A 24,830-nucleotide genomic window follows, 5' to 3' on the forward strand; every position below is an offset into this window, starting at 1 on the left:
TTTGATATCTCTGATTCCCGAGAACAACCCCATGGCTCACATACAGTTGATTATAAAACAAACACACTCATAGCTCAAGGTCACAGGGACAGCACGTTCATCACAGTGAGGGAAATTCCTTGGGAAGAGGCCGCAGTTCAGTCTCCTGATGGCAGGACCAGCACAGCTCTGTGTGCTGGATAATTAGGAGGCTCAGTTTAATTCCAAATATCTGGGCAACAATCAATAGTGAGAGCATGAGGGGTGTGTGGCTGGACTAGTTTATGTGACGGGTCACACATTAGGTGCCTAATTGATGTGGCTTCTCGGGATGTGGTAATGCCGCTGACGCACACCACTTTCCTATTACTAGGCTTAATGGTTCATCTTTTGATTTCTGCCTCACTCCCAGCACAGTGTTATTTAAATAAGACCCTATTAGGAGATTTATTTATCACAAGGAAAAGATTTATCCAGGAAAAAAAAAAAAAAAGCTCCCTGAGACACAGCAGTTCCCCTTATAGAAGCACCATAATAAAGAAGACAATAGCAATATTTTTACTGTTTAGGTCGATACAATTATAGGATGAGAGAAGGCAAGAAGCAAAAAATATAAATTTCACACTCAGTGACCTAGTAATTTGTCAGTCATTTTCTGCATTAAACCTAATGCATCCTCTGGGACTGGGGCAGAGGATACCAGAGAAATCTCAGCACTCCTGGCCTGACGTTCCTAACTCCACACCGTCTCTTCCTTTCTTCTTTCTTCTTGATCATTTTCTCTATGTGTGTAATTGTCTTTGTCTTCTCAGTTCCTGTGCTGTCTGATGATGGTGTTCTTTAGTCTTTTATTCTGGTACCAACTGCTGGAAACATAATCACCTATTTGTATTTCTTTATTGAAGGAAAGGGGCCTTATATGAGGTGGTAGAAAAATCTTGACCCTGATCAGTTTAACTTTATCACCATGGCAGAAGAAGAAAATCCTATCCTTCCTGGGTCTCCAACCCAAATAGCCTCATTTTTTTCCCATGCGAGCCCTTTTTCTATTCCACTTATGCACCATTTTTTGTTTGTTTGTTTGTTTTGAGACAGAGTCTCTCTTTCTGTTGCTCCAACTGGTGTTCAGTGGTGTGATCCTGGCTCACTACAGCCTTGACCTTCCGGGCTCAAGCAACCCTCCTGCCTCAGCCCCCCAAGTAGCTGGGACTACAGGCATGTACCACCACAGCCAGCTAATTTTGTTCATTTTTTGTAAAGACAGGGTCTCACTATGTTGCCCAGGCTGGTCTTGAACTCCTGGACTCAAGTGATCCTCCCACCTGAGCCTCCCAAAAATGCTGGTATTACAGGCGTGAGCCACCATGCCCAGCCTTCTTATGTACGCTCAGTACCTACAGTATACTATATTTCCAGCCAATTACTGGGTTTGAAAAGTATAGGAAAGAGGCAGAAGGGAAATGTTTCTCTCTGAGAGCTTACAACCTACATGGAGAGATGAGACAGACATGAAACAGAGGATTACAAATCACATCACAGAGTTTTAGTATGGGGCTGGAGAGGCAAGAAAGGGAGCAGGTGGAACACTTGGATTCAGATATCAGAAGGACTGTAATGGGAAAGGAGTAGATAAACAGGAGAGCTTTGGGAACACAAATGGGCTCAAGTCATAGGACCATCAGGGAGACAGATATTAGGTCAATGTAAAGAAAACGTCTCAATCCATGAAAAAGAGTCGTCTGACAACAGCAGGTGATGTATATGAGGAAGTCGTGGACAGGGCTGTGGTGGGGGCTTGCTGCACTGGACAGGGCATGGGACTGTGGCACCTTCAAACCTCAGGTTCTTTATGTGTTTTAGGAATCTGTAGAAGGTGCACATTCATGAGGTCTTCGGTCACCAGGAAACACTTCAAAGAAAAGGCAAACACTGAGTTGAGTCCTGTGTAAATTTTCAGAGAGACCATGGAGAAGGGGCTTCTGGAAAGGGAATGACACACACACAACCTGTACCTCTGTACCCCACCCCATACCCATTCTTTCTTATGATTCTCCATCCAGAGGGCAAGTTTTCCTCTTTTAGGTAGAGACGAATTGTTCATGACATAGTCATTTATCCCCCAAAGAGGAGGAAGAGGCACATAAGTAGACTAAACTTTAAAATTTGATACCTTTATTTATTTATTTTCTCTTCTGTCTTCCCATTCTTCCTATTCTATCTTTCAAAATGACTTACTGAGGCCCTAGGCACTTGGGCTAGATTCCACAGATAGAATGATGTGTAAGGGCAGATTTGATCCTTGCACCTGTAGAGCTTACAGCCCATCAAGAGAGAGACAGACATTAGCCAAATACTGTCACAAATAAGTGTTTACAAGTGACACCAAAGGAAAATAAAAGAAGTGGTAAGAACAGGTAAGAGGAAGCCCAGATTGAGGCTGTGGTGGAGACAGAGAAAGCTTCCCTGAAGAAAGGAGAGTTGGGCTGAGATCTACGGTTGAGGGACAGTAACTGGGTAAAAGGGGGTGGCAGTGAAGAGGGTCAAGAGATAAGGAGAGAAGGAAAAATATTAAATAATATTCCAGGAAGAGGAAACAGCAGCCCCCAGAATCACAGCAGATTTAGAGAGACTCCAGGGATGCCTCCTGCATGGTCAGAACAAATTTATAGACAAATAAAAAGTGACATACAGAAATCAAAAGTGAGGTACAGAAACAGCTGGATTGGTTACAGGTTGGCCTTTGTTTCATTTGAATACAGTCTGAACACTCAGCAGTCTATGAGTGGTTGAAGTGTGGCTGCTGGGATTGGCCAAGACTCAGCTATTGTTACATGAGCATACACCTAAGTTAGGTTTTCTGTCTTGTCTGTCTATTAAGCTAGGTTACCGTTCGTCCACAAGGACTCAAATATAGAAGTACGGAGTCCTTCTCAGGCCATAGTTTGCTTTAACAGAGGGCGGACTACAAATGGTAGAAATTCAAAGAAAACTCTAGGAAATGCCAACAATTATACGTATCCACACTGGTGGAAGACAGTTGAATTAGGTTCATAATTCATGACTAGGGATGCAGGAAAAGAATGGTGGTAAACTGGTGAAATGTGGGAACCAGAGATTTCCATAAATAGCACAGTTCTGATTTTGTACAGTTCTTTGGGAAGATGGGGAAGTTAGTGTCCTTGTAGGTCAATTGTGTTACAGAAAATATTTATGACTGGATCCATGTGACCTGGTATAGCACAGTTCTCCTGAAGGTCCAGTTATAACTTACAGATTAAAATTGTTCTTACCTCTTAGCTATCAATGCACAAATTATCCCTAGTGACCTGGGACCAGATGTGGCTTTCCTTCCCACCACATCGTTAAGCCTCAATGGGACAACAATAAGAATGCATACTAAGTGTGGAAGATCCCTAGGGCTGGTGCGTTTGAGAGAGTCTGGGTGTGGCAGGCATGCATGAAGGCTGTGACTCATGGTTTTCTTCTCAGCACCTTCCAAGACTAAATATACACCCCTGGATTGACCAGCCTTTTATATTAGTCTACCTATGGCTGCTTGAGACCTGCTTTACTCTAAAATCTTAGAGGCTTATGTTAAATGGAGATTAAACTAGTTGTTAATTGTTTTCTTTTTCCTGAGGTTAAAAAGATTTTTAGCAAGATGTATGGGGACTCTTCCAAGAAAGGCACGATGGTGGAGATGATGGAAAGTGTTTGTGCTCTCCCTTCATCATGAGAAAGAGGCAAAATTCTTCCCTTCATCTGTAAAATATTGAAGGTGCTGGAGGTAATTTTTTGCAGGGGGTAGAGTTGACATAAGTTATAGGGTGAATGAATAATTGTTCTCTTTAACATCAATACTACGTAAATATAAAGACAAATTACCTACACTATAACCAGTAGAAGTCGCTGATTCAAGCTTATCTAAGCTATTGTTGTTCCCTGGATCACCAGTCCAACTTGTTAGCATTCTATTTACCAGATCAATAAGCCTCAAGGGTCCCCAGTGAATCAATCAGCAGAGCTACTAGACACTGGGAGGAGGCTGATTTCTGAGAGACCTTGGGAAATAGGCAGAGCTGGGATGCACTGGCTTCTGGGTGATTGGTGGCAGCAGGGGTGGCTGTGACCCATTCCTCCGCTCACTACTTCAACCCATCTTGAGCAAGGTCTGCCATGTGAGTGACACAAGAGAACAACCATGTCAGAGACAGTGTTGACTTGCGGAGGCTCCCAGTTCAGTGGAGCAGACAAGCTTGCAAGCGTGTCCTCACATCCCAGAGGGATACCTGGAGCCCTGTCTGGTGGAGTCAGGGAGCTATACCAGAGCTGGTGATGCTTGGTTATCTGGTGGGGTCAGCTTGTGTATGTCTTGGCAAAGCCACTGCTCTGGTAAAGGACAATTTCTGTAGAAATGGCCAGATGAGGAAAAATTAGGAAGGAGATGAAGTTTTCCAAATTTCATGGTATATGCTGCACTTCCCCAAACTTCACTCTCCATGTAGCCTACTGGGTCTACTATTCCACAAAGTGGCTCAACCTCCAAATGACCTCTGGTTTACCCCTATTAAAATCCCAAAGGACTTTCAGCTGTGTGGACTGGGAACTCACTAAAAGATGTCAATGACTGCTAATTCTATGTTTTGTTTTGTTTTGTTTTGTTTTGTTTTAAGAAGTATGATATCTTAAATGGAGCATATATTGGTAGAACTGAGGAAAGATAAAATTATGGAAGAAACAATTGAGTCTGACCTGCCTTTGAGATGAGGAAACAGGGCTCCTTCACCTCCTGGTTCTACAATCTAGGGCAGAGAGATGTTCATGGATTTCCATGTTCATCTCTTTGAGCCCAAATATCCCAGTCTGTGAAATGGGGACAATCATAATTGACCTTTCACAGGGAGACAATGTATACAGTGCACAGGGCCTGGCACATAGTAAGTGCTCAAAGAATGACAACCTTTATGATGCTAATAGAGATATACCTCTAATCCCATAGAGATATAAGAGACTTAGGCCTGGCACGGTGGCTCACACCTGTAATCCCAGCACTTTGGGAGGCCGAGGTGGGTGGATCACGAGGGCAGGAGTTCGAGACCAGCCTGACCAATACGGTGAAACCCTGTCTCTACTAAAAATACATTAAAAAATTAGTCAGGCATGGTGGTGTGTGCCTGTAATCCCAGCTACTCAGGAGGCTGAGGCAGGAGAATCACTTGAACCCAGAAAGCAGAGGTTGCAGTGAGCCGAGATCGCGCCATTGCACTCCAGCCTGGGCGACAGAGTGAGACTCTGTCTCAAAAAAAAAAAAAACAAAAAACACCCTGATTTTTTTTAGCTGCCAGGGCAGTTGGGGAGGAAAGGTATTTTTGGATAGGAAGTACAAAGACCCCTGCCACACACTCCCACAGTCAGGCTACATAAGGCTTACTGTTGCTTCAGACAGAGTGTCTGGATATGAAACCTTTGAACACTACTGTCTGAATGCACCCACTCATTTCAGAACACTGGGTGGGCTGACTAGGGAGCATGGTCACATTTGATTTCTGAGAGGACAGTCAAGGCAGGCTTAGCATTCCAGGAAGCAAGAGTTAAAGATACCTAGAGGGGTTAATCTCAACCAAGGTATAAGGCAGGAGCTGAATACAGGAGCTGGGGAGACTAGAGGCAAAGAGAAAATCAGAAGACGGAGACTGAAACATAACTGGGGCAGGGGTTGGGGAACAGTCCAGGACTGCTGAGAACATTGCAGGGGTTTTGTGACAGCTTTTGTGATAGCTTTGATGGGGTGTGTGAGGGATTTGTGGACATGCCAAGTTTCAGACTACCTTATCATTGACTGGAACCAAAACTTCACTCAGTGTAGTGTGACCTCTGGTGGTCCAAAAATTCAAAAGGATGGGTTCTGTGGCTCCTTGAGCATGTTCAATACCTTCTCCAAGTCTCAGTTTATAGATCTGTACAACAGGACTGACACTGCTGGGTCTTAAAGCTTTCTGTGGGACAAAATGAGATCATGGATATAGAACAGCCTTGTTTTCTATGACAGGCTACTGTTATGACTATGATTTTTAGAGTTTCAATAATCATCATCATATAGGAGTGCTGGTTAAACAGCAAAACCCATCCAACAGACTTTTATCTTATTTAGGGAATTTCCCCAGGGTGTGACTGTATCCCACTTACAGATGCCATGGAAGAAACCTGTCACATCAGCACAGACAGTGACAAATTGGACTAATGAGATACGGGAAACGATGTGGGAAGTGATCGAACCTGAGACCAGAAAGCTGACTTTCCTTAAGGTCATAGCTGGAGGAAAGGAAATAAATAAAATGTAGGCCAACAGTCTAGATACTCAAACATCAAGATATGGGTTAGGAACAACATAATATTTAGTGGCCTGTATCAGAGGTGCTCAAACCTGGCTGGCGGTTACTAGAATTAGCCCAGGAGCTTTTACAAAAATATAAGCCTATTGAATCAGAAACTCTGGGTAGTGTCTGGGACAAATGTTTGCAATAGTTTCCTAAATGATTGGCATGATCAACCAGCCAGGTTTGGAAATGAGAGGCCTGTATCAGGTCTTGGAGCCAGATACAAGAAGCCATCAGCCCTGCAGAATCAAGAGCCTGGGAACCTGGGGCTGGGCATTTAGCTGGACCACCACGGGGGCACCAGGTGCTGGAACACAGCAGGAAGGATGATGCAGCAGGCTTCACTGGCCTCATCTTCACTGGATTTTGACAATTTGTTTAATTAGGGTTATATACATTCTAGAAGCATAGGGACTTTTACTGGGGATGTTGGAGAGGCAGTCTATAGCTATGAGGAGAGAGGAAGCTACAGTGCTAAGAAGGGGGACCAGGAGGAGTGGCTGAGGGTGAGACTAAGACAACAGCTTTTCTCTTCCCACTCTTTCCCTCATTCTTTCCTGAGGCAGTGGCCTTGGGACACAATTTTTTTTTTTTTTTTTTTGCTATTAATACTATCAGGGCAGGTTGAGAAAACAGACCTTGAGGGGGAAATATGGTGGAATTAGAAGAAAGAGGCCAGGCATGGTGGCTCACGCCTGTAATCCTAGCAATTTGGGAGACTGAGGCAGGAGGACACTTGAGCCCAGGAGTTCAAGACCAGCCTGGACAACACAGCCAGACCCCATCTCCCAAAAAAAAGTGTTTTAAAAAGTTAGCTGGGCATGGTGGGCATGAGCCCAGGAATTTGAGGCTTCAGTTAGACATGATAGCACCACTGAGCTCCAGCCTTGGTGACAGAGTAAGACCCTGTCTCAAAGAAACAAAAATAAATAAGAAGAAGGAAGGGGAGGAAGGAAAAAGAAGACCACCCCACAGTGTGTGGGTCTGCAGGATGTGGAGCCCCTGTACAGCTTCAGGCAGAGGAGGGAAGAGAAGCATAGGCCTGAGATGAGCCATCCCTCCAGGGCTCATGACCTAAGGAACATCAAGGAAGATTCAGGCAGTGGACTTGCAGGAACCCTGATGAAGAAAGGCTGAAAAAAGGCTCATTCCCTGCCACATCTTAGGAGACTTCCAGAAAGCCCCCAGCTCTGAAGCACAGAGTTTTTGGTAACCACAAATGCAAAAATAAATCACAAATCACTCTCCTTGGAGACATGACAAAGTTAGTGAATCAGCACAGATGAGCTGGCAAGGGCCATATAATTCCCCAATCAAGGTAGTTGATTGTGCATATCTTCAGTTGAAGAAAAAATTAAAAATAAACTCTCTGAAGGAGAGAGAGAGAGAGGCAGAGCAGAGAGGTTTGGTCGTCTACCCTTTTGGCTTGGTGAAGTGCCCAAATGAGGACTCAACATTAAATCTTCAAAAATTTGCCAGAGAGACTGAGTTGCAGTGAATGGTGTGCTTTGGAAGGGAAGAAAGAGTAGAAACCAGCTTGGTTTCCCTGGCAGAAGCCTGTTTACCACGTGCATTGATTACTTTTGCAGCCACACTCTCTAATGTGCTTAGGTGGCCAGTGATTAATGACGCTTGGACAGCAGCCTGGTTGCTTTGTTGTGACAGATGATGCCTCACCCATTTTATATTCCCGCTACTGGGGCTTCATTTCTATGAGGAAGAAAGGGCCCCAAAACCACTCCCTGCTTCTATAGGCCACTTCTGTCGGGCTGCTCCTTCGGGAAGCAGTACCTCCTTGGGTTCAGATGAAACTCTGTAAAATGAGAATATTGAAAGACTCCACAGAGTCCTATTGGCCCACTAGAGGAATACAATGAAACACTCATAAAACTCGACTTACTTCAAGTAGCCTTTCTTTCCCCATAATTTTTTTTAGGAGACAGGGTCTTGCTGTGTTGCCCAGACTGAAGAGCAGTGACATAATTATAGCTCACTGCAGCCTCTACCTCTTAGGCTCAAGCAATCCTGCCGCCTCAGACCCCTGAGTACAGAGATTACAGTCATACACTACTGCACCCAGCTAACTTTTTCGTATTTTTTTGTAAAGATGGTGATCTTGCTATGTTGCTGGTCTCGAATTCCTGACCTCAAACAGTCCTCCCACCTCAATCTCCCACAAAGTGCCGGGATTACAGGCATGAGACACCATGCCCAGCCTCTTTCCCCACAATTAAATGTACAATGTATGACCAAACCAGTATAGCACAGAGAAAGGAAGGTGAACTTTGAATATCAGATCCAAACCTGACTTCTAACACTTTTAGTTGCATGGCCTTGGGCAAGTTAATAAACATCTGCAAAATGGAAGCAAGGTTTCCTACACCGGCCACCTAGAGTTTTGGGGAGAGTCAGATGAGATAATGTCACTTTTTACAGTCTCTGAAGTATACCAAGCAGCAATCCAATGCCTTAAAGGTGATGCTGACTCATGGTTCCATCCGGGATTCTTCCCAATTTTCCTGCCAGTTGTTTGGATTTCTCTCAGGTCCCCTTTTTATAGGGCTGGTTTGAGCTGAGATGGAAGAGTGGGCTGAGGTGGAAGATAAGCTGAGAAGAGAGTTTGGGGTCAGACTGTGAAAAGAGATGGGAAGCAGGCCCCCCCGTCTAGCGTTTGTTCCAGAGTGGCTCCCCAGGGCAGTGGTTCCTGCTCCAGCACCCCTCCTCCTCCTCTGCCTCTCTGCATCAGCCAGTTAATGTCTAACCCTGTGGTGCCTCCTTCTCCAGGGAAGAGATAAGGAGTAGGCCTCCCCGGACAGGCCCAGGCTGCATTCCTCAGTGCCCTGGGCTCTCAAGGGCACACCTCTGCGATCAGGTGCTTATCTCCAGGTGTTCGCCTAAAGGGAGGTCATGAAAAATCAACACCAATCAGGGCAGTTTCCTTGGAAGCTGAAATTATCTCACAGGCATCTCAGAGCAGGTGCCAGGCTATTTTGGGCCAGCAATCACTGTGTGCAGAGGGGGAGCATCGCCTCTCCTCTCAAACCAGGCAGCAGCCTGGAGAGCACAAATTATGGCAAGCTGCTTCCAGCCCATTATGTCTGTGCTGCCACCAAATGGGGCAGGGTGTCCTGGCATGGCACGGGTCTGCTGCCCAGCCACCGGCAAGGGCTTCTGTCCAACTGATGAAATGATAGGGGCTCAGCTTTCTGGACAGAAACAGAGCTTCCCTCACCTATATGGTAAAGTTCACATTTCTTAGCTTGGAATTCAAGTCCCCCTGATTTCCAAACTCACTGCAATCTCCACTCAAAATCTTTGCCTGGATACTTCTCAAGTTCATTTCCAGCCCAGGTCCTGCACTTCTGTCAGGAGATGTCTTCATTTTAGCCCAGACGAGCTGTACTCAGCTCCGGACTTCTGCCCAACCTACCCTCACCTCCTCCCTTCCCAGTAAAAGCTCCTCTGATTGGTTTTTTATTTCTCCAGATTCACTGTCTTTATCAACATATACTTCCTTCCCTGACGACTGCCCCAGCTCCACAAAGATGTTTCCCTTTTCTGCCCAGGCATTGTTGGAACCACAGAAGCCAGTCGTGCATCCCTATGGATGCTTCAGTGGGCAATGATGATTTCCTGGGCCTACGACACATCCCTCCTCAAAGAAAAACAGAAAGAGACTCAAGGGTCTTCTATTTCTTTGCGTCCCCATAGTATCTAAGAGTAAAGTCTGGGCACTGAATAACTACTCATTTAATTTCTACCTCTCCTAACTCCTAAATCTTCTGCAGAGCTCAGGATCTCCCCTGACTTGTCAAAATCTCAAGCCACTCAGATCCTCAATGCCAGTTATAGGCAACATCCCATTTTCTAAAGGCTTCTGGTAAGCCAGTCCTTTCTCTCCAGACAGTCCATGTCTAAGGATGGGACATGTCTTGTGTGTACTTCCCCAGACAACATAGAAAGAAGGTGCCCATTGTGTGTTTCATTTGCCTAAAGGCTCTCTAGCTGGTGATCTGATTTCCAAGAAGGGAAATAACTTGTACTGTAAACTGATTTATTAAAATAGGTGCCCATCATCCTTGTCTTTTAGAAGCCAACAATTTTCAAAATATGCTACAGAGAGAAAGGGCAATTGAAACGACAAGAACTAACAGCTCAGTATTTTGAAAACATCAGGGCTCTGAAGAGGAAGGGGAGATTTGGTAGTGTTGTACATTGAAAGCTTATCTGAAACAGTCCCCCCTCTCTCTTTTCCTCTCTCTTTGTCCCTCTGTGCCACCCCTAACGTATTCACTTTTTTCTCTACTCACTCCCTCGCTTCCAATATTTAAGTCTTTAAAAACATTGAAATAAAATGCAATGGACAGGACCCGTATCCATCAGTTCTTGTTCTCTTCCCCTGAAACTGGGTAGCACATCTTGTTGTTCCTGTCAGACCACCCAGCTAGAAGTCCCCTCTCCTCTCTCTGAGACCTGATAGCATTTTGTGTCCCTCTGATACAGCACAGATGAAGTCACCCTGGATTGTAGTCATCATGTGTGTGATTTTTATCCCTTATTTGCGTAATAAACCCTTAATAGAAGAGACTGGGTTTCATTCATCCCCCAGTAGCCACAGGACAGAGTGCAGTGTTTTTTGTTATAAGGGGGTGGTTTTCTGCTAAAGGAATGAGTGAGCTGTCATTTGAAACCACGATTCTCTCCAGGGCTTGGCAGCCCATGGACACATTGACATTAATCACCACATTTTGGTCCTACCCAGCTCCCACCTACACAACCAGACAGTCTCACACATTGACTTGATTAGAATTAAGAATCAAGGAAAAGGGCACCTCTACAATTTTATTGAATGGAATCCCAGACAGAACCCTAATATCAAAAACAGATGGGACAGTTTAAAACTTCTGGGCTTGGCAGAAACCACTTTGTTGTATGCAGAGGCCTTGAAGCAACCCCAAGTGGCCCCAGAACTCTGTGCCTGCACCCAAGGGACACTGTTGGGCATAAGAGCTAGGCTGACTCAAGCACAGTCCTGGCAGCCCTCTCCCTCTCGGCCAGGGCTGCTCGGCTTCTCGGCTTCTCCCTGTTTTACAGTCTGAGATTTCAGGTAAGATTTTGCTTGAAGAAAGTCTTGCAGTAATTTTTTTTTTAAATCTTGAAAACCTCTGGGTTAAAATAAAGTTTCCTGATAATTCCTGCATGGAAAAACATGACACGGCTCAGGCCCATCTTTTCCCCGGGAGCACCACTTGACCACTTTTCCAAGAACCGCTTTAGACTATGAATCACTGGTGATATGGTTGGGCTCTGTGTTCCCACCCAAATCTCATATCGAATTATAATCCCCATGTGTCAGGGGAGGGACCTGGTGGGAGGTGATTGGATTATGGGGGCAGTTGCCCCTATGCTGTTCCCGTGGTATTGAGTGAGTTCTCACAAGATATCATGGTTTAAAAGTGTAGCACTTCTTCACTTGCTCGCTCTCCTGCCGGCTTATGAAGAAGGTACTTGTTTCTCCTTCCCCTTCCACCACGATTGTAAGTTTCCTGAGGCCTCCCCAGCCATGCAGAACTGTGAGTCAATTAAACCTGTTTTCTTTATAAATTATGCAGTCTCAGGTAGTTCTTTACAGGAGTGTGAAAACAAACTAGCACAACTGGGCAGTAGAATTTGAGCTGGGAAATGTGGCTGCCAGTTGATCTCCTCCACTGACAGGAACCCTCTGGTGCCCCCACCCCACTTCCAAACTTTTCCATAAATGTTCTTCACTCCTAGGAGTGAATAACTCAATGTGAGAGTCAGCAGGGCTATTCGCATCCAGCCCAACTCCCTGGTCTTAGAGATGAAGAAATCTACTAAAAATTACAGACCAAGTGACATGCCCAGAGTCACACAACTAGATGGTGGATGTAAAGACTCATTCTCTTTGGGTCTTTGCATGTTTACAAGTTTAAAATATCACACTAAGAGAAACCAGGAAAATCAGGGGATTTAGGGCATTAGCTGCTACCAGGTAGGGCCACCCACGTTCTGTCCAAAGCAGGAAGCATAGATTTTTCTAGAGATCCAGAAGCAGCTGGTATATCATCACTCACACTGCATAGCTGCTGTTGCAGAAACTTTTATCCTGATAAACATTTGATAGTTTCAGCCACAGGTAAGTGGCCTTGGACTCCAAGACAAATATTTAGTTCTCATCTTTCCCAATTTACCTGTCTCTGGTGTGTGCTGGATGGAGCTGCTCCCCCATGCTAGGGACAGATCTGCCATGAGACTGGAGCTCACTGGGGGGTACCAGCTTGACAACCTCCAGCATAACGAAATCCACCAGGGCCTGGCACTTTTCTGCCTGCTCATATCCATTCCTGTCTGCCCCTGCCTGCCCTTCCCTGCGCAACGACCCCCCCAACCCTCGGCCAAATGAAGAGCGTTGTATTTCCCAAACCCCATTTCACAGCGATATTGTTTTATACAGCCCCTCCAAAATACCTTGAATAGTCCCTTTTTATCGCTTCCATTTTCTGAAAACTCCAGCTGCTCCTCTGAAACCATCCAAATCTAATTAACCACAGAAGCTGGAGTTAGGGAGAGTGGCTCACTTTCGAGTCCTTAGCATACCCATTCAGGCCTTCTTTCAATATGGGCACAAAACCAGGAATTTCTAATAATTGTATCTATGGGCCTGGAAGGGGGAAAAATAAAGAAAAAGAAAGAAAGAAAGCTGCTAATAAGTAGGTCTGTGAAAGGAGGGAGATCAGCACCTCGCATGAACTTGGCAGCCTGGCCCCGAGAAACTTGGAGACAATGCCACTGGGGGATCTAAAAAGCTTAGCCTCCTGACTCAAATCTTGTGAGAATGTACCCAGGCCGTGAATAGAGATCGGAGTCTCAGCCCTAAATTGTCCCAGCTCAGACTCATTGAAATGTCTTCTCACAGAATTAAAAAAGAAGAGGGCAGGAAAGTTTGCTGAATATCAATGAGGCCGTGCTTAGAAGTGGAAGATGGAGAAACTCAGAGGTTTATTCCTGAATGACATGGATTAAGACAAAAGTAACACATTGGGTCTTTGCCAGGTGGTGATGATGGGGAGGGGCTGTGCTCCTCGGGCAGCTGTGGAGGATGGAAGCTACCTGGGCATAAGCCACTTCCTGGGGTGTCACGCTGGGGATGGGGGAAAGTCACCTCCTCAGGCCTCACTTCTCCTTTAACAGATGAGAGGTGAGGTTCGGAGGAGGAATGGGCTGCAGCAGGTACCCCTTGGCCTGGGCCTCCTTCCTCCCCAGAATGGCTTCCCTCAGCATTACAATGCAGTCTCCTCAATTGCTTTGCCAAAAGAGGCCATGTGTACCTAATAACTGTACCCATCCTTCCAGTTTCAAATGCCAGTGCCTCCTTAAAGCTTTCCCATCTCACCTGAGCCCCGTCCCATCCCTCAACTCTTCCCTGTGCTCTGTAGCTGTCTGAGCCACTCCCTCAACTCGTCAGCCCTTGCCTCCTACCACGCTTTTTGGACATTTTATTCCCTGCTCTAGATGGCTGCTTGCAGGGTGTCATAGATTACATCATATACTTCTGGTATTCCCTGTTATTTGCTATGCTTAGAAGGCAATTAATAAGCATTATTTGAATAGAAAAATGACTAGCCCAAGCTAAGACTGAAATTCAATGTCTTCTGACTCTTAAAATATCTCAAAATTTCACTATACTAGGTGTGAAGACTCTTTCTGATGGTTGGTTGGTTTACTTCTCTTGATCACTGTGAGGGTAGAAGAGAAAAGGAGTTGTTCCTCTGTAGTATGTACTATGTTGAAGTTAGACAAATTATAAGAATTAACTTATACATGAACATATATACACCTATGTATACATATGTGCATGTATATGTGTGTATACACAAAAATGTATATATACACATATATGAAATAGGAGTGGATGTGGCTGAACAGAGCAATTGCAGCAAGAGAGAAAACAGTTTTCTTCTGAAAGATGTCCATGATATGTCATTATAAAGAAAAACAACTACAGGTTTTTACAAGCAGCAGGGATTGGGGAATGCACAAGTTTTAGAATAGTGCTTGGCACCTAGCAAGCATGATATGTTTTACTCATTTTTATTACCAATATTGTCTCGAGTTTTTTCTCCAGAAGTAAGAATGGGTTCTCTTTTACAAGCAGGAGCTCACTCACAGGAACTTGCCAGCAAACTTTTATTAAAAAGAACTAACTCAAGCACCATTCTCTGGTCACCTCTTGTGACAGTGATCTGAAGCCCAGTTCTAGCTCCAGATATAAAGAGTAACAGAACTGGAACAGAGTGAATCGCAGATTTTGGGGGGGGTCATAGAATTCTCTTCAGATGAGATCACAGGCAGGTAAATAAGTCGAGGAACCCTCTCTGATTGAAAGAGAATAGGGGAATGGGGTCTTCTCTCTTCTTCCCACCTCCATCTCCCCTCACCACTCCAGCAGCCCCAAGTGGACTTCTAAGACCCCGAGCTCAGAGGAGTACTACACCAAAACCTCTGCTTCTCCAGTGTCCCAGCTTTACAGAGCTAGAGTTAGAAATTCTGGGTATAGGTCCCAATTCTGCCTTTTTCTAGCTCTGTGACCTTGTGAGATCATTCCTCCATAGTAATCTTTGTAATCTTGCCTAGGCAATGGTCATTATAGGAACTTCTTACTATATGTACCCTCTAGGGTTGCTGCAGAATCCAATAAGATCATGTGTGTTAAGTGTCTTGTTAGACAATTAATTCATTCACTCAATAATTTATTGAGCACTTACTTTGTGCTAGGCACGAACTTCATGGAGAGGAACAAAACAGGCATGTGTGCCTGCTCCTGTGGAGCTTGCAGGATGCCAAACACAAAGAAAATGCATAACCCATTCAGACTCTGTGACTTCTGGGTCTTGGTTGTCTTCCTTGCTAGAGAAGAAACTGAGGATTAGAGAGATTTTGTATCATGCCCAGCATCGCAGAGGTTCCAGATCACCTATACCTCCCTGCTCAGTGCTCTTCCCCTATGTCACTTGGGCAACACTTTTGGTGAAGAGGTCTGTCTTTGGATGGTTATGATCACAGACTTTAGAGCCAAGAAGCCTGCGTTCAAATCATAGCGCTACCACCTGGCTTAGAGCAAGCACTGTCTGTGTTAGCTATTGTTATTGTTACTATTAATAGTATTGTTACTAGTGATTGTTTTTCCAGCACTGTGAATGAGCTGGTCTCTTATACACTTAGCACACATAAATTGTCCACTTAGCCAGTTTAGGGTTGCAGCTGGGGCTGGATTATCCCATAAACAGACTAAGCACATACACCCAAGCAAAGCAAAAGGACCAAAAAAAAAAAAATCAACTTCAATAAACTTAGTTTTGTAATCAAAAAATTCCTCCAGCATGAGTAGAGTGAACACCACTACAGTTTTTAGTTTTTCTTTTCCAAAGGACCTACCGTGAAGCAGAGTGTGCCCTGGAGCAGAAAACACAACACAGCTGCCTCCCTGGTCAGGTGCTTGACCCAAGCACCTTGACTTCCTCAGCGGAATCCTCTAAGCTCCCTGCACTGGCTAGCCACAGCTGTCACCACGATCACACCATCCTTCCTGGGCTCAATCCCCAACTTCACCCAGGGCCTTCCTTGGCCTCCTTCCACAACTGCTCTCCTCTCCTCAAGAAAGGTTTGAGATAAACAGAGACTCTGAGCTCTGTCCAGCCAGGTGCTACCAGGTGGGGAAGGCATGTGACAATCAGAGAGACAAAGGCACCAATGTTCTCATGCTGGGGACCCCCATGTGGCCACTTCTACCTACAAAAAGACAGTGTGCAATGTGGAAGATGGATCCCCAGCAAACTGTGAATTAGAGAGCTGTTTATCACTTCTACCTCCCTTTTCAACATCTTTTCTCTTACTATAGTGCCTTCTCCTCTCCCATCACCCAGAAGCTGCTGACTAGCTGCTTTCAGACTACCCAGAAAAACCAGCTACAGCCTACTGCCTAGGACATACCTCTGCCCCACCAGGACCCATGCGTGAATCCCTCTCTCCCACTTCCTTACCTCCATGCTTACCTGGAGTATGTCTCTCACAGTTGAGGGAACTGGCTCAGCTGGTATCTGGTGGAATACTTATTGATACAAAAGCATTCAGGCTGCTGATGGACTGGATGTGCTTCATCAGAGCAGTCTACCCCCTTCAGAATGGAACAGAGTGTATGTGTAAAGGTAGGATATAAGGCCAAGTAACGGACCTGTGAGAGAGTAGTTTAAGGGCAGGGCTGGGACTTACTGGTATCCTTTCAATCACACAGCATGCAGAGGCCTTACACACAGAGACAGAAGTAAAATCTGTCAGAATCACAGCTCCATTTAGCTGTGGGGCAGGCAACCAGTTATACAGCAGCATGTAAATGAAGAAAGGTGTTTCTTTGATCTGGAATTGTCAGTTTGGTTTTATATTTTGGATCTGTAGCTTTTGTATTTTCAGTTTGGAGTAAGAGAAATGTTAGAACTATGAGAGAAATTTTGAAGTCCACCTTTTCATTTTACAATTGTGAAAACAGCAAGCCAGAAAGGGAAAAAGACTTGACCAAAGTCCCAAGCAAGGTGGTACCTTATGGATTTGGAGGATGCTGCCGATATTTCATATATTTATGATGAAACTGGGTTTCCTATAGGTTATGGAAGAATAAGCGTCCTTGCCTCCTTATATCTTTCTTTCTCCTGGGTTTTTAGGTTCTCAGAAACCAGCTGACTCTGTCATGTACAAGAACAATGAAAAGAAAAAGAAAAAAATTATTCAGTGCATGTAAAGAATTGCATCTTCCCATTTTAAATGGCACATTGACCAAATCAGTGAGCAAGCAGACTGGAACATCATGTCAGCCTGTGGACTCAACATTTTAATGGCCTCATGACCTAGCAAAGGTCACTTTCTCCCAGAACTCCAGAAGTGTGCCAGGGCTGGCTCATACCAAGCCAGTTGTGAACATCATTCCCCAACTCCAATTTCAGTAACCTTACATTGGTAGCTTAATATTGGCCATGATTCAAGTATTTACACCATGGAAACCAGCAAGTGCTACAAATCAAAGTTTTGTTGTTGTTGTTGTTGAGCTGGTGTATAAGTTTTCTTCCTTCCCCAGGGCTCTGTTTACTCTGCTATAAGAGGCTATCTTGGCTCAACTTACTTCTGGCTCTTGAGTTCAGGAATTGTAATCAGAATAAAGTGGCAGCTCTTTATCTAGAGAAAGAGGCACCGAAGGCTTAATGTTCTTTTTGATTAATCAAAGGCAAATCTTGAGCTCACTGGTTGACACCTTGGATTGAAAACAGGAACATCTGGGTGGCTGTGATCCTTCATGTCTCTTTGCTGCTCTGTGCACAGTGGGAATTCCTACTGTGGGGATCTAGGAGGACAGAAGATAACAGATGCATCCTCCAAGCAGATTTAATTTGGGAGCGATGGAGAGACACACTCTGATGTTTTCCCTTTACCTAAATAAAGGGCACCTGAAACTTTCTGCAGGTCTCCTGAGCAGTGCTTATGAGCCAGGCCCCTCAAGAGAGTGACATGCCCACACTTACAGTTAATTTCCTTTGAATGTATAATTTGCCTTGTTGCTGTTGAGTTTCATGATATTAGAATATATAGAAAAAGCATGAGTTGAGGGTGAGAGTGTAGGAGGGAAAACAGAATACTTAAGATAACATCCATAGCCTTGCATACCAAGAACTCAGAAACTCTGGTCCCTTAGATCCATTCGTAGCTTTTCCCTGGGCATAAGCCACCAGGAGTCAGAGACTGAGATGTGGCTGGAGTAGACAATCGCTTCCATGGCAAGATTTAAGGAAGAACCCACATTTCCTGCCACATTGGGCTTATGACTTTATAATGTCGTTTCCCTTGTTAAGCATTTGGGAAGTCAGATTTATCATCTCTGTTTAACAATCCATGAAACTTCACAAATATCAAAGCTAGAAAGGTTTGGGGACTCCAGTGTTGAGGTCAGAGAGGAAAGGCCATGCAGGCAAGGGAGAAATACAAAAAGCAAGTGGAGACAAAAGGGCTCAAGACAAATCGCAACCTGCTCTGAATTTCGTTTTGGATTGACTTAACTGTTTGCTTCTCTCCTACCTGTGAGAAATTGGTCCTGTTGGACACTGAAGTGTTCCGAGTAAAGTTAATAGCCAATAAAGACCAAAAATCTTAGTAATCCAATTAAATTGGAATTTTCAAAATTTTTCAGCCATTCAGCAGTAGAAGGACAGGCCTTAAAAAGCATGAATTCTCATCATCTTCAGCCAAGAAGAAGCTGAGCAACAACTCAGGCTGCTAGGATGTTGTAATGGGGATACCTAAATTGAATGAGTGGTTGCAACCAGTCCACCTAGAAAAGGCTGATTCTCCATGAAGTGAAAGTGATTATTCTGCATGGGTCTCAGTCAACATGGGAAAAGCAAATAAACACTAACACTGCTCACCTTTCCCTTTATGCACCACTCACTAGCCCTGATCCTCACCATATAAAAGGAAATTCCACTTGATTCCCTAGAGCAGAAAGATGAGGGCAGTTCAGTCTCCGATGAAAGAAATTCCACATCCAGCTTTCTTTTCCCATATCTTTCTACCTATGCACTTCTCTTTAGGGTTAAACAATAAGGGTGTTAGTTCTCTTCTGCTTTTCTTAGGAAAGTTATTTGTCCAACTAATTCACATGTTTGACTTAATTTGATGCCCACCCCAGGTACATTTGCATTTTAAAAGAGGTTATTAGGAAAATGTAGGGCTTAATCCAAGGAAACATCATATATTTAGTAGTGAAATCCCAGGGACCAAAGATGGGTATATTATATATGGTTGGGTTGACTGAAGAATCGTGTTCCAACAGAGGATAAACTAAGATTCATTTGATATATGTACATGTTTTATGCTAACATCATTGTTCTATAGTGCTTTCATTTAATTTCTTTTAATAGTAAAAGCAAAGCTGTGAGAAAGGTGTATTTGCTCATGTGTGTGTATATTTACACAAATACATATTTTACGTATGAACTTGCTCAAGGTTATATTTTTATTAGTGAACATCTACAGTGTACCAGGCACAGTGCTAAGCTCTGAGAATACAACGAGAAGCCAAGCAAACATGAGGACTCTGGTGAGATTACAGTCAAATACACCCTCTAAATTGTCCAGCAGAATCAAATCCTCATAACAAGTCCAGAACTCTTTCTACTGTGTTATAGCTGTTTCCCAGGGAAGTTATAGGAAATGTGTATTGGTAGATATTTTTCCCTCCAAAGGCATCCCTAGACCAAACTGGATCCTTTATGAAACTCTATGGACTGAGAGCCAGAGCTGTTGAGGCTCTAGGCAAAGCCATCTTCTCTAACCAACACTGAGGAGTCAGGTTGATTTTGGTATTTCTCTACCTTTCCTTTCCCTGTTCCTGCCAAATATTCTTTCCCCATATCAGAGGCAACCCTACTAGAAAACATAAAAGAAACAGAAACAGGATTACTCCCCTTCCTGGAAAAGGAATATAAAGGCTGAACACATGGGAGAACCCAGGGTGACGAATGTTTAGCCCCCACTTCAACCACCCCTCAGAGTTTTTTTTTCCCCCAAGAGACCCCAGAAGGAGAATCAGCCACAAGGGAAGATTCAGGCAGGCCTCCGGAATGAGGGCTGGTGAAGAAGTAAATCCAGGCAACTCTATCATCTGCTCCGTGGGAGACCAGGCTGGTGAGCTCAGAGGCCTGTTTTTCCCTTAACAGATGCAAGAAAAGAGCCGGAAAAGGTCAGAGATAAATGCAGCCCTCACTTTGTTCTGCATATTCAAAAGAACTTCTCTAAAGAAAGACCCAAAATATATGTGTGTTCACTCAACCTTTTCCTGTCAGGCACAGGGTTCCAGATACGGACATGACAGGGTAACCACTGAGAAAATTTTTGCAGGTTTGCAAAATAGCAGTGCTTAGGAGCAGGGCGCCCAGAAAGAGTGCACTTCACGCGGGACCCATCAGTCTGGTGGGAGAAAGAGAAGCTTGGAAACAACATATTATCTTGAGAAATCACTCCCAGAAGGGAGCAAAAAGTTCACAGGGAGAATGCCAGGGAGTGGGAGAGCGAGAGCGACTGGAACACTGTCATCAGAGCGGCTGGAATTGGAAACGGTCCAAGACCTCATCATGGCTGACATCCCCGCGCATAATCAGAAATTCCTTTCAATTATGTGGGAAAAGTCTCTTTGCATTGTCAGCCCAGATGCCCCTGTGAAGAAATAGCATGAAATGAGTCTCAGGGAAATGTCAGCGTGGGAGCAAGATCCGATTGCCAATAGCTTGGTTAGGAGAAGACAGGCCAGAGAGACGGGCTGATGGAATAATCTGTTGTACCCCAAGGCAAAACAAAGCAACACCCCCAAAGGTGAAGGAGCTGTGTACCCCGGCTTGGTGGTACAGATACCCATTTTCTCAGCATGAGTCAAAAATGTTTAATCTTGTAGCCCTGAAACATCGCTCTACCTCAGTTTCCACTAAAAGGACCCAACCAGCCTTTTGAGCCATAATTCCCGCTATCTCCTTCTGTTCACCAAACTGGACTATCTCCTGTTCTCCAAACCTTGTTATGCCTCAAAGACCTTTTCAAATTCCACTTTCCCCACGCAGTGTTGAAAAGTTAATAGGCCCTGTCCTGTAACTCTTTTCACCCATATAATATCTAGCCCCATACTATATTAATTTCCATTAACAATAATAATAAAAATAGCTGATATGTATTGAACCCTAACACCATACTAAACTAATTTAATCCTTATACAATCTATTGCATAAATAAACAAAGATATCATTCAATCCTTTTGCAGATGAATGAACTGAGACTTAGCTAGTTAAGTCTAAGTTTACACATGTATCTAAGACTACATATAAAGGCAGAGCCTGTATACAAACGTTGGTCTTTCTGACCCTAGAGCCTATTCTCTAAAACCTTGTGCTTTTCTGTCCCCCTCAATGTTTGCTTACTGACTCTCTCCTGAGGAGGAATTGATAAATGCCCATTGTGCAAATCTAGCCCAGAGAAGAAGCTCAAAAGCCAGTTGTAAATGTTTGTTGGCTTCATATCTGATTATTTTCTTTACTCAGTGTCTGTTTTCCAAATACTAAACTTTCTACTACTTGCTTTACAAGTAAATTCATTGACGAGTATGTGCACCAGGATAAGGTTTTTAAAAGCATATAGAAAAGGGTTATCTGATGCAGAGTTAAGTGTTCTTGAAAATAATTGGGATAGTATTACCTACTTAGATAAGGCCTTGGGTGGGAACTAGAGCTTCTAAAATTAAATGTTATGATAAGTAATTAATTTATATTAGGCCACACACAGTGGCTCACGCCTGTAACCCCAGCACTTTGGGAGGCTGAGGTGGGCAGATCACCTGAGGTTGGGAGTTCAAGACCAATCTGGCCAGCATGGCAAAACTCCATCTCTACTAAAAATACAAAAATTAGCCAGGCATGGTGGCACTTGCCTGTAATCCCAGCTACTCGGGAGCCTGAGGCAGGAGAATCGCTTGAGTCCAGGAGGCGGAGGTTGCAGTGAGTCAAGATCATGCCACTGCACTCCAGCCTGGACAACAAGTGAGACCCTGTCTCAAAAACAATAATAATAATAATAATAATTTCTATTAGATAAAATTTCTACACTATAATCATAGGGTTGTAGAATACTGGATTGAGCTGGAGATGATCTGGAAACATCTAACATAGCTTCTTAGATGGGAAATCTAAGGTCAGACTGAGGATGGCCCTTGTTCTTGTCATTCAGAGAGTTACTGCCAGAGCTGGCATTGTTTAAAATGTGAACACCTGAAAAGACTAACCCACAGAGGAGACACAGAGTTGCTGGTAGAGGCGAAGTCTTCTCAAACTTTCGTGTGCATACAAATCAACTGGGGTAATGTCAACATGCAAGTTCCGATGCAGGGTAGGGCCTGAGATTCTGCATTCCCAACAAGCTCCCAGGGGATATTTGTGCCAATAATCCATGGACTGCACCTAAGGTAGCCAGGATCCAAACCATCGCTATCTAATAGGAATATAATGCAAGCCATGGATGGAATTTTAAAATTTCTAGTAGCCACATTTTTTAAAGTTTAAAAAAGATTATTTCAAGAATATCATGTATTAAATCTAATATGTATATAATGTTATTTCAACATATAATCAAGATAAAATATAGTTAGATATTTTACATTCTTTTTTCATGTTAAGTCCTTTGACATCCAGTATGCAGTTTTAAATTTTCAGCACAATTTGGACCAGTCACATTTCGAATGCTCAATAGCCACACCTGGCTAGTGGTGACCAGATTGGCCAGAACAGCTCTAGACTACACTTCTGTCGCTTGTAGACTATCTGATGGAGTCTATTTCATTTTGAAGTCTTGAAACCCAACTAGACCAGCTCCTCCATAAGAACAGGGTTTATTGCTAGGTATGCCCCATGACACTAAATGTGGGCATATACAGAGCGATAGTTCCTTATAACTCATCAACTGATTTCCCCTTCTCCTTCTCTCTTAGTAGGAAAAAATATCCTTTCCTCCACTATCTTCACACATTTATATTATTCGGCTCCAGGCTGTCTCTCTAGCATAGTTGCTGCATTGGGTGATGTTAGATTAGCTGACTTCCAAGCTTCTTTCTTCTCCCGAAAGTCTATGATTTTATCCATCCCAACACTAGCTGCAGTTATTGCCCCAGATACCTTCTCAGCTTCCTCTTTTTCTTCATAGCAAATAGTTCCTACAGCCCTCCCTCGTTTCCTCTTTTAAAAACTCATTAATCACCTACATGCTCCCTCTGGAGCCAACTTCAGGCTACTCTCAGATTTCGAGGCTTAAGTGGAACACCAGAGTCTAATAGGGGACAACTGGGGACACTATATCAGATGCTCCTGTTTCTACATGCCCACAGAACTCAGTCTTGTGTTTATATATGCCCCTGAGAAAAATGGCCCACGGTGAAAGTATTAAGTGTCTGAGGAAGAGTATAGTGTAGTGGTTAAGTTCACAGGCCTTGGGATCAGACAGCCTGTGATCACATACCAGCTCAGCACAGGACAAGTATGTAAATCCTCTATGCTTCGGTTCTCCTAATAGGTAGGTGAAAGAGCCAACCCAAGTGAAGGACTTAAAAGACAGTGCCCCTACATAGTCAGTGCTCAACTATTAAAGTTGGTTGTTTTTGAATTGTGAAGACAGGATTCATTGCATGGCTCAACCCAAAGAAATACTGTTGCTAAAAAGGAGTGAACACATTGTGGATTGTGCCTAACTTAGAACAAAACTATCTCTATTTCACATTAGCCATCTGATCATGACAACCTCAAGACCTTCTCATTGTAGTCCTCTTAAGATCCTGTTGCTTTCTTCCCTCTCCTCACCTTCCTACCCAGCACCCACTGCTGACCTTCACCTAGCTATTTATAAGAACCTGTCAAAGTACAGGTTATTGCAGAGAGGCCCACGAAAAGATATGCTGAGTGACAGCCTTGTCTCCATGCTGTCCAAAGTCACCCTTGTGCAGTTTGCAAATAAACAACTCTCCTGGAAGAAAGAATAAATAATTCGTAATTGGCAATCTGCATAATGAGTGGTGCATCTATGCAAATACAACATTTGGAATAATCTATTAATATCTCAACTGTGATGTCTGTGGGCCACCACTTCCCATGCTAAAGAGCCAGAGCCAAATATTTTCTGACTCCTCTTGAGGTGAGAAGAGAGAATGACAAGCTGCTGTCTTCCTGGGGTTCCAATTAAATATCTGGAGACCACCAGAGTTGGAAGGGACCTCAGAAACTGTTCAATCCATACTCCCACCCCCACCTCTCAGATAAAGGACAAGGAGTCAGAACTTCAGAGAGGCATAGAGGTTCCCAAGTTTACTGTGCTATTAGAGGCAAAACTAAGATCACAAGCCAGTTACAGACTCCCAGCCTCAGCTGCTGAAAACTTCAGTCATCCATGTGGGATTATTTTACTTTGTACAAAAATCAGTTACTTTGTACTTTGTACTCCCTCCTCTACCTCCCATCCTTCAGAGCTGAACTCCTTTTGCTCATCTGGACTTCTAACCTAGGGAACCAAATTCTAGGACTGCAAAGCAGAAGGATTAGGGAACTCAAACAAAAAGCATCTGATCCCAAACAAGGTGGCCACTTGTGAGTTAAGCTAAGACACAACCCCTGGGTTGAGCTGAGCCCCTTTGCTCTGGAAGTAGAGAGACTCTTGAACACACATGCATACTTGAATAAATAAAGCCTCAGATTTATAAAGGTAATACTAAAACCACCCTTGCAAAATTATCACTGAGAGACAATGAAAGAGATCTAACCTAACCAACTCCATCTTGCTTCTAACCTTTAAGCTGTCCTTGTTCCTTCCTGGCTGTAGACTGAACTAACTTTG

This window comes from Gorilla gorilla, chromosome 17 (assembly GCF_029281585.2).
Source record: "Gorilla gorilla gorilla isolate KB3781 chromosome 17, NHGRI_mGorGor1-v2.1_pri, whole genome shotgun sequence".
NCBI lineage: Eukaryota > Metazoa > Chordata > Mammalia > Primates > Hominidae > Gorilla > Gorilla gorilla.